A 10,447-nucleotide genomic window follows, 5' to 3' on the forward strand; every position below is an offset into this window, starting at 1 on the left:
AGATAATGGAGGGGAAATATCAGCAAAGTTTGAAATGGAAAGATAGGAGAAGAGGAAGGCTGCTCTTGATTAATGAGGGTCTACATCTGAACATGTGTAAAATTATGAATAAGACATGGTTAACCTGGACAACCATTGGTGGGAGGGGGGAAGGGAAAATGGGGGCGGGGGGAGAGGGCACAAAATATAGTTTAGATGTATACCATTTATGTTCAATAAAAATTTGTTTTAAAAAATGAAAAATAAACACACACACAAAAATAAATAAATAAAAAATCTGTCTTTGTCTGTTTCATTAAGTGAACCTTCAGAGGGTGGAGGGAAATTTCTCTTTATCCATATGGCATCAGCATAGATGGGGATTCCACTGCAGAGAAACTGTATGAAATTTGTACCCTTATGTACACATGTTATTTATGTAAAACATCTTAGATCCAAGGGATGGTTGTATTTATAATCAGTCTGCTTCATTTATTGTCATTTCTTCCATTTATGGAGGGGGAGAAGAATGCTAAGTTATTTAAATTAAAATTTTAGTCTCCTATATGACTTTCTGGATATTTTAAAATTAATTTTTAAAACTTAAATTTGATAACTCACCAACAAAAATGCAACTAGTTTGGCAATTAAAATATAGCCTAAGCCAGGTGTGTTGGCACACACTTGTGGGCTGATGCAGAAGGATCCTAGATTCAAGGTCAGTCTTAGAAATTCATGAAGTGTCCAGGACCTTAGTGAGATCCTGTCTCAAAACAAAACAAAACAAAACAAAAACAAAAACAAAAACAAAAACAAAAAAACAAAAGAAAAATACAGTAGGGCTGGAGTATATCTCAGAGGTAGAATGTCTCTGGGTTCAACCTCCAATACCTTATGTGTGTGCAAACGTGTACACACACACACACACACACACACACACACACACCAGACATAAAAATTGCCAGACACCAATAATAATCACTAGTTAATGTGTGTTTGTTGGATGAATTTGGTAAGTGCTTAATCATTAGGTGGGATTTCAACTAAGCTTCATAAAATGTTACTTTTACTTTATGGAGGAGAAGAAAGAGAGTCCCCAAATATTAAACTTCTTAAGGGTCAAAAAATAGCCAGAAAATGGTGCACTCATGTTCAAAGCCATTTTAGTATTCTAATTCCAGGGATTCATCCATCCTTCCCCACAATGAGTGTGACCCTGCGACAAACCCACTGCCTGTCTGGACAGGTGTCCTCAGGGAACACAGGAGCACTCTCTTACCATCAACACTCCAAGGAGAAGCCCAGGGCTCCCTTCCCTAGGGCTCCTGCCTTCCCTCCTTTTGTGCCATGCATCCTTCCTGGCCCTGTGGTGTTAAATTTGCTCAGGTGCTCAAAGCTGGAGACGTTTGTTGACTGCTGTAGAGGTGGTGGATGAGTGCTGGCCTGTCAAGTATCTCAGATGAAGCCTCTCAACAACAGATTTTTCTTTGGCTATTGCGGCAATGATTCCCCTGTGGCATGACTTAGGTGAGTCATTATGCTGGCAGCTGCCCCCCCACTGGGGGTGGAGTTGGGAGGGGAAGGAGCAATATGCCTGCCTCACAGGACACCTCCCCAGTGTCACCCCTCCTTCCCCCTTCACCTGGGCCCCTGCGAGCCATGAAGCCAGCCCTGAATTTCATCAGTTCGCAATCTCATTCCATCAGCTAGCAAATCTTAGCGGATTACAGGATTTGAATGGGAAGGTGGCAGGTGTCTAATATTGATTATTGTTTTAAGAGAGAATGTTTTCATGTAAGCGATATCTTAGGTGATAACAGCTTCGGCCAAACAGGCTGGAAAATCCCATTTCACAGTCTGGCTCCTGCAGCTGCATTTATTAGGAGGCAGAGCCTGAAGCGGCTCCACGCGATCAGCCTTCGGCGTGAAGCTGAGCACCTTCTGCTGGGGAGGGATGAGAATCTGTGGGTTTCACGTTTACAAATTTGTAAGCCACCTGCCTCTTTGAGCTATGCCAGAAAGATTTCTGGGTTTAAATTTAAAGCCCTACATCTGGATGCCACATTGCAATCTCAGGCACTGAGTTTAGTCTTTCCTCTATCAAAGGGATGTTTGTTTGTAAAAATCTTAAAACTTGTCTATAAGGCTGAACACAGTAATGCCTTTTTTCTGATGGAATGTTCCAGATTTTCCTCAGGGGAGAAATGGGTGGAAGTTTCTGAGAAGAAAAATGTAGTTAAAGCGTGAAATGCCTGTGGAAGAGAAGAGGGGAGCTCTGATGGGAAACGTGGCTGCCTCCCCAGTTTGCAAGGGGCCAGTGCCAGCATTTGGGGAACACTGCATATCGATGGCTGGGGCTTCATCTAATTTATTGTCAAGAGTTTTTCTTCTTGACAGTGATACTCATTGACCAACGAAGAAACTAATACTTAGAGAATCCAAAGTGTTTTATTTCAAGTTCACAACATGGCTATAGAGAACATTCTAGAGCAGAACCAGGCTTTCATTGCTTTTCATGATAACACCCTACCCGTTATGCTTGAGTTATGTGGTGGTTTGGATGGAATCAATGGATTCTATAGGTAGAAAAACATCAAAGATTGACTAAGAATTCTTAAGAACTGAGAATAACGTTCCTGCCATATTCAAAATTTCAATATCAGCACTGGAAGTACCTGAGCAGCCATCCACTCCAAACTCCCCGGTGGTATGTAAATCACACCTGTACTATCACGAACATAAAGTCATTTTCTTCTAGTTTCAACTCTTCCAGCAGAATGTCTTCCTCATCTTGTCCTGAGAACAGTCCTCCCATAAAATCTTTCAAAGTCCCAAGTTCTCTTCTGAAATTAGTGAAAAAGTTCAATTAATCTTCCACCTGACAGCCCTTTAAGTTTTTAAGAAGAGTTACTATATTCTCTGTTTTCAGATTGAAGGTCCAGAGTGCTTTTGATACCTCCTTACCTGCATATTACCTGAGCTTGGTCACCTCTTCTTGGAAAACACTCCAGTTTCCAAAAAGCTTTCTGAAGTGTAGAATTCAGACTTGAAGACAAGGACAGTAAATGTGATATAAATAGCACCCTCACTTTGCACAAGAGTCACACCATAATGCTCTCCTCTTGTTCAAATAGTATTTTATTTTTTGAACATTAAGTGTTTCTTTCACATCACTGAACAGAAGTCTCCTCCAAATGTCTCCACAAAACACTAGACTCAGAAGCCAGGTGTAGTGGTGCACGCTTGTAATCCCAGGGCTTGGAAGGCTGAGACAGGAGGATTGCACAGGTTAGAAGCCAGCCTCAGCTACTTAGTGAGGCTCTCAGCAACTTAGTGAGACCCTGTTTGCAAATAAAGTATTTAAAAAGTCTGGACCTATAGCCCAGAGGTAGAAAAGCCCCTGGGTTCCACCCCCAGTACCACACACAAAAACAAACAAATAAACAAAAACCCACTAGACTCAGGAAACCCTGCCAGAGAGCCACTAGGATTCTTTTCTCCTTTTCTGACTTCTGCTGATTCTGCTGATCAATTTACTCCCTTTATTCTCCTAAAGATGGTGCTGATGGTGTCTCCTGCAGAATCTCCAATGATTGTGTTATCCATGATCCTCCCCAATGTTTCCACACCATTGGTCTTTCCAGGAATAGAGCAGAGCTGGGATCTGTGCACAGACAAGTAGAAAAACTATTCTGAAAGGCTCCTCTCATGCTAGATTTTTCAGTAACTGGGCACCATCCTCCAACAAACAGAGCCTCAGTCCAAATCAGAGTGGTCATATGGGACTTCACTTCTATGTCATTTCTTCTCTCTTCCCAAAGCCTTCTCCTTCTCAGTCTTCTCTCTCCTGATAACTATAAATGTTAATCATATTTCAGGATGGAGGCATGCAGGGAAGTGTGGGGTTTGATGGCAAAGGGGCAGATGTGTTCCTCCACAGTGAGATGTTGGGATGGGAGGGGGAAAGGGTGCTGTCCAACCATATGGTACTGAAACCTCAGCTCAGCCAGGCTAATTTCAGAGATTATAATTTTTTAAACTATAAAATACCGATAGCCAGAATTCCTATCTCATAAGGTCATTGGGAGGAATAAATAAAATGGCACATGAAGGGCTTTGAGCAATGCATGCTACTTGATGAATTCTCAGTGTGCTGTTCAGTCATGGTGGCAATTAGCTTCATTACTGGTGTTTTTGATACAGCAGGCTTTGTTGGGGGAGGAAAGCTCAACAACAAATGACATTTTCAGATTTACATTCTTTCATTGCTGCAGGGAACATATAAGGTATGATAATTTCTAAAACTTCTTCAATGTAAAATTTCTAGAAAATCTGTAATTTCCTAGTGTGCTTATAGGTTTGTTTCATTTTTCCTGGATACATATTCCCTAAACAATACTTCAGTCAAGCTTTGGAAAAATAATAGAAAACTCACTTGGCTGAATATTGCATTAGACAGAGGGAAATGGATATTTAAAATCTGTAGTGGAAATGTCACTTTTCATTTTCTGTATTTGTTAAGTTTTAAATTAATCCAAGAACCATATAGATTAAGGAGTCAAAGTCCCATATCATCTTTTCCCCAATTTTCTTTCTATTGGTTCCCACCAGAGTAAATGCTTTTTTAAGAACATATTTTCTCCTTTTCTTATCTCCCATTCAAGCACTTGGCTGCATTGATTATAAAGAACTCAGGAAGATTGTAAGGACGATTAATGGCAAATTGGAATTAATCTGTAAATATTTTTTTTTTTTGTTTTTAAAAGCTCAAGCCTCTGGTAGAGGAGAGAAGCTCTGAAGTGGTGATAGAAGGAGAGAATTGAATAGAGGAGACTTTCCTCAGGACCAAGAGGTAGGAGGAAGAGGGAGAGGAGAACTCAGTATGTGCCGGAACCCTGGGAAGCCAGGACTTGCTTTCAAACAGAGCAGTGAAGGATGGGAAGACCCAGGTAGAAATGACTGTGGAAATTGCTGTATCTGAAGGACAGGGAGACAGAATGAAAAGCTTCTTCTTCTAAGTTACAGTAAGCTTCTGTTGCTGAAGGAACTGTATGGAGCCAGTGTAGACAGATAACTGATGACCAGTTTCTGCCCCATCTGGACTACCCAGAAGTATGCTACAACTGGGGTGTGGGAACACTTCAGGAAGTCAGGTTAAAAAATTATCTGCTTTCAAAATGCAATTATTCTTTTTTTTAAAATATACTTTTGTTGGTGATTGTAGTTACACATTGTAGTGAGGTTCAAAGTGATATAAATATAATGCATACAGCACTTGGTGCTTTTCCTTCTGCATCCCATCCAATTTCACCCCCACCCCATTCATGTTCGTGAGATTGGTAGTGATACCATCTTATATGGAGATAGTATCATTTGTACTGTTTCTTTGATCAAGTTTTCTTTTCCTCTTCCCACCTCTCTCTTCCAATCCCTTTCACTATTCTACTGATCTCTCTCCTCTTAATCTTATCTCTGTTTTCTACATTCTCTTTAGCTTCCACGTATGAAAGAAAAAATATAATCTTCAACTTTCTGAGACAGGCTGACTCACTCAGCATAATATTCTCTAGTTCCATCCATTTTACCTCAAATGGCAATTGCATTTTTTTAATAGCTGAGTAAAATCTCATTGTGTATATAAACCACTTTTTAATCCATCTGTCTGTTGCTGAAGACTAGGTTGGTGACATAATCTAGCTACTGTGAATTGTGCTGGTATCAGTATATCACTGTAGTATTCTTTTCTCTCTTTTTTTGGTGGTACTGGGGTTCCTGGAAGCCCTTCCACCTTAGGGCTACACTCCCATACCTATTTTTTAAAATATTTTTTTTTTTATTTAGAAACAGGTTCTCTTAAACCAGGTTCTCTTAAGACAGGATCCTCCTATCTCTGCCTCCCAAGCACGGGGATTACAAGCGTGCACCACCACGCCCTGCTCACTGTAGTATTCTTGACTAATTCTTTTGGAAAGACAACGAGGTGTGGTAGAATCAGGTTGTACTAACTTACAACACCACCAACAGTATAAGTTCCAATTTCCCCATGTCCTTACCAACATTTATTATTATTTGTATTCTTGATGATTAGAGTTAGATGGAATCTCAAGGTAGCTTTGATTTGCACCAAACTCAATTGTTCTTGACATATAATGAGTATTTATTTTCCATAAACTTACACAGATTCAAATTTACACCTGGTAAAAAATAAATTGTTATACACTTTGTTAACAAATATACAGATAGGTGAGATACATAGTTACTTATCTCTTGATAACTTGCCTTTTACCTTAAAGATTTCTCTTTTTCTGAAAATCAAATAAATACTTTTACTTGTCATTTTATTCTGTGACTTCCTAATATTTCTTGGTGTGAACATCTTTATTATTTTCAATTTTTTGATAAAATCAGGCATGAGACCATACAAAAAGGTCGAATGGTCAGCCTTGGATCACAGAGATGGACCTGGTGAGTGCTTTGTTGGCAGGTGACCTCAAAAGTGACTCTGGAAACATTCCCATGGGTCCAGCTCTATGTTGGTTATTGCTGTTTCTCCTGAAAACATTTGTACTAATTGTTTAAATGCAGATGGGAAGGGGGAGCCCCGTGGATCCCTCATCCTGGATGTATCCTCTTGGCATGGGGTGCATGCCCATGAAATAGCATATCCTTGCTAACTCCCTTGCTCTGCAGTTTTTTGTTTTTGTGATTAATGTCCAATGCAGAGGTGAGTAATGGAGCAATTTATTGTAGTAATTCGAGTTATGGAGAATATATGGACTCCTTCCCTCAGCATCCCTTTCTCCAACTCCTTGTTACATAAAAAGAATCATTACCTGAGGGAATACTATGCCATCAGCCACAGGATCAAGCAGAGATACAACTCACATGCTCCAGATGTCTCCACTCTCTGAGGTTGAAATTCAACTCTTCAGGTCCTTATTTGTAGGACTAGAGGATGCTAACTGGATGCAAAAGTTGGTGAGGTGAGCTCCTGCCATGGCCCGAATGATTTTGTCTCCCCTAAATGTATATATTAAAATCCTGTCCAAGCCAGCTTTGCATATCTGTGACTAAAATTCCTGATAAGAGCAACTTTTAGGAGAAAAGGTTTATTTGGCTCACAATTGCAGAGGTTCAGTCCATGGTCAGCTGGATCCAAGGATCCATGACAGCAGGGTGTGATAAATGAAAGCTGCTCAGCTCATAGAAGCTGAGAAGCAGAGAATGAGAGAGAGAGAGAGAGAGAGAGAGAGAGAGAGAGAGAGAGAGAGAGAGAGAGAGAGAGAGAGAGCGCGAGCAGGAACAGAGAGAGCCCTTATGGCCACGTCTTCATTGACCCACCTATTTCTGCCCTGGCCCACCTCTGAACCTTGCTGCATCAGAGACTAAGCGTTCAACGCCTGAGCTCTTTGGGGGACATTACAGATCTGAACCATAACAAATGCTAACATACAAGGTGATGGTGATTTGGCGGTGGGAGGTGACTGGATCATGACTAGAATTAGTGTCCCAGGGGCCGGGGTGTAGATCCATGGTAGAATGTGTGCTTAGCATGTGCAACACCCTGGGTTTAATCCCCAGCACCAAAAAAATAAATAAATAGATAAATAAAGAAGAATGGGGTATCACACATGTGCTAAGTGAGCTAAGATATCTCACATGCCTTTCACTACCTGGGGACTCCATGAAAACAATGCCATGGCATATAGGAAATGTGTTTTTGACAAACATCAAACCTGCTGGCACCTCAGTCTTTGACTTTCAGCCTCCAGATTTCTGAGAAAAGAATTTCTGTTGTTTTTGTGCCACTCAGTCCAAGATAATTTGTCATAGCATCTCAAGTAGACTAAACCTTCTAATAACTTCTCTTTGGCCCTACATTTCTTGGTTCCTATCTAAGAATTGTAGGTTGAGCATAAATAATCTGCAAATGATTCTAAATTACTTTCGCTCTTCGGTGTCCTTATAACTCCAAAGTAATCTTTGAGCTCCTTGGAGAAGTTTGGGAGAGGAGTCTGGAAGGAAGGTCCAGTGGGTGCAGGAGAACATGTCTGCTGTCCACTTACAGGGCATGGGAGAGCCTAAGAACAGGGAAACCCCAGACAAGGGCCTGGTGCTGCCTTCTTGATTCAAGGCAAAGGGTGAATGTCCATGCTCCTGCCAGAGTCCAAGGCTGAGGACTCCTGACAGCAGCTTTGGAAGCAAGCAATAGCACGCACCTCGGGGTTCCTATCACCACATAGACAAGGGGGGAATGCTTTAGATTTGGATTCCCAGCTCTGGCCTGTGAGGCTGCAGTCACGTGATTTGGGGTGTTCATGTTCATGCAAATATTTTGCTATTTGTGTGATCTGGTGGAGTTCAAGACCTTCAAATCCACTTTTACTTATTCAGAGTAGACATCTATATTAATCTATTTGATAAAATTATAACAACATACCCGAAGCTGGGTACTTATGAAGTAAAAAGGGTTACCTAGCTAATAGTTTAGAGGTTTGAGAACCTGGTGCCAGCATGTTTGGCTGTGGTGGGGTCACAGTTGGCTGTTCCTCTTTATTTTTGTGGTACTGGGTATTGAACCCAGGGGCATTCTACTTCTGAGCTATACTCCCAGCCACATTTTATTTTTTAATTTTGAAACAGAGTCTCACTAAGTTGCAGAGGGCCTCACTACGTTACTAAAGGGGGCCGACAGCCTGAGATCCTCTTGTCTCAGCCTCTCAAGTATTGGGATCATAGGTGTGTGCCACCACACCCTGCTGGCTGTATCACCTTATGGAAGATGGCATCAAGGAAGGAGTATGTGAGAGAGGGAGAGAATGCATAGTGAGACAGGACGCCAGGGAGCGGGGAGGGGCCAATTTGCTTTGTTATGACAGCCTACTCTTGTGGGAGCTAATTAGGGTCCCATGAGAACTACATTAGTCCTTTCTAAAGGCCATGCCTCAGTGACCTAATTAACTAACACTAAATGCAACCCCTTAAATGTTCCACCACTTTTTTGTTATTGTTGTTACTGGGGATGGAACTCAGTGGCAGTCTACCTCTGAGCTACACCTCTTGCCCTTCACATTATTTTATTTTGAAACACAAGTCTCACTAAGTTCCTGAGAGTTCTGCTAAGTTGGCGAGGCTGGTCTCAAATCTGCTAAACTCCTGTCTCAGCCTCCAAAGTACTGGGATTACAGGTGAACCCCACCATATCTAGCTTTCCACTTCCTAATGCTGCCATTTACCACACCTGGGGACCAATCCTCTAATACGTGACTCTCAGAGGACACCATATCCAAAGCATAGCAGCGTCTTAACCTAGCTGTATTCAGGTGCACCTGGCTGGTGTTGAACACTATTGCAGTATTTCTTAAAAAAAATTTCTAGGGCTGGGAGTATTGCTTAGTGGTAGAGTCCATGCTTAGCATGTGAGAGGTCTCTATGCATCCACGCATGCAAGCACATGCACACACACACACACACACACACACACACACACACGGAGAAAGTATGTAAAGGTAAGAGAAGAACAGAACTGACTCAGCCTGTACTGTCACTTGCACTGCAGCACAAACTTGCTCCTGAAGACCTGTGAGTACCTGCATGTCCCCTTGTGAATGAGGAGAGGAGCAGATCTGGGCATCTGTCTTACTGCATGTGGCCAACAGGGATTTTCTGCCATCTGAGTGTCTGGCACTCCTGTCTGGGTGGGAGGGGTTTTCACATCCTTGCTTCCTCCCCATCCTTCCCCCCATCCTCCCTCCCCCAGCCTCAGCATCCAGGGACTGCCTATGCAAATGGACCCCAAATACTGCATCCTGAGCCCAGGTTATTATTGTCAGAAATGTATAAACAATATTATCCACCTCGAAGTAAAAGCAGCATATGTTATCTTTACGAAGTCTCTGTTCCATTTTATAGCACCTAAATTTCAGAAAGAAACTTTGTGTGCAATCTCTCTCAGCGCACTGCACCCCTAGCTACGTGGAGGCTGTTTCCATCTAGTGCATGTCTGATTGAAAATTCAATTCAACTCACTTCAAATATGTCTTGAGCACCTTTATGTTGGCAGCAAAGTGGTAAAAGCCATAGGGGATACAAAATAAGTATAAAGCACAGTCTCTAGCTTCAAAAAATCTGCAGTGCTACTGGGACCAACACAGAGGAACAATAAGAGGCCAACATGAGACAGAATATATTTACTCATCAGAGTATGTTGTTCTGACATTAAGTGCAGCCAATGTTCTAGCAAAGAAGTCTAGGTGAGAGCCAGAGTTGTCAGAGCAGAAAAGGCTTTTTGGAGGGGCTGGGTGCTGGTGCTGCAGAGTTTGAAAAATTGGGAGCATTCAAATAGGTAGCAGGATCATGTGCAAAACTTTTCCTGTTGTTAGATTTTCTGCAGAAGGCTGAAAACACAATGATCTAATTATTGCCAGAGTCTAAAGAGTTCACCAAAGAACCACAGCCCTTGTGAGCA

Source organism: Muscardinus avellanarius, assembly GCF_963383645.1.
Source record: "Muscardinus avellanarius genome assembly, chromosome: 2".
NCBI lineage: Eukaryota > Metazoa > Chordata > Mammalia > Rodentia > Gliridae > Muscardinus > Muscardinus avellanarius.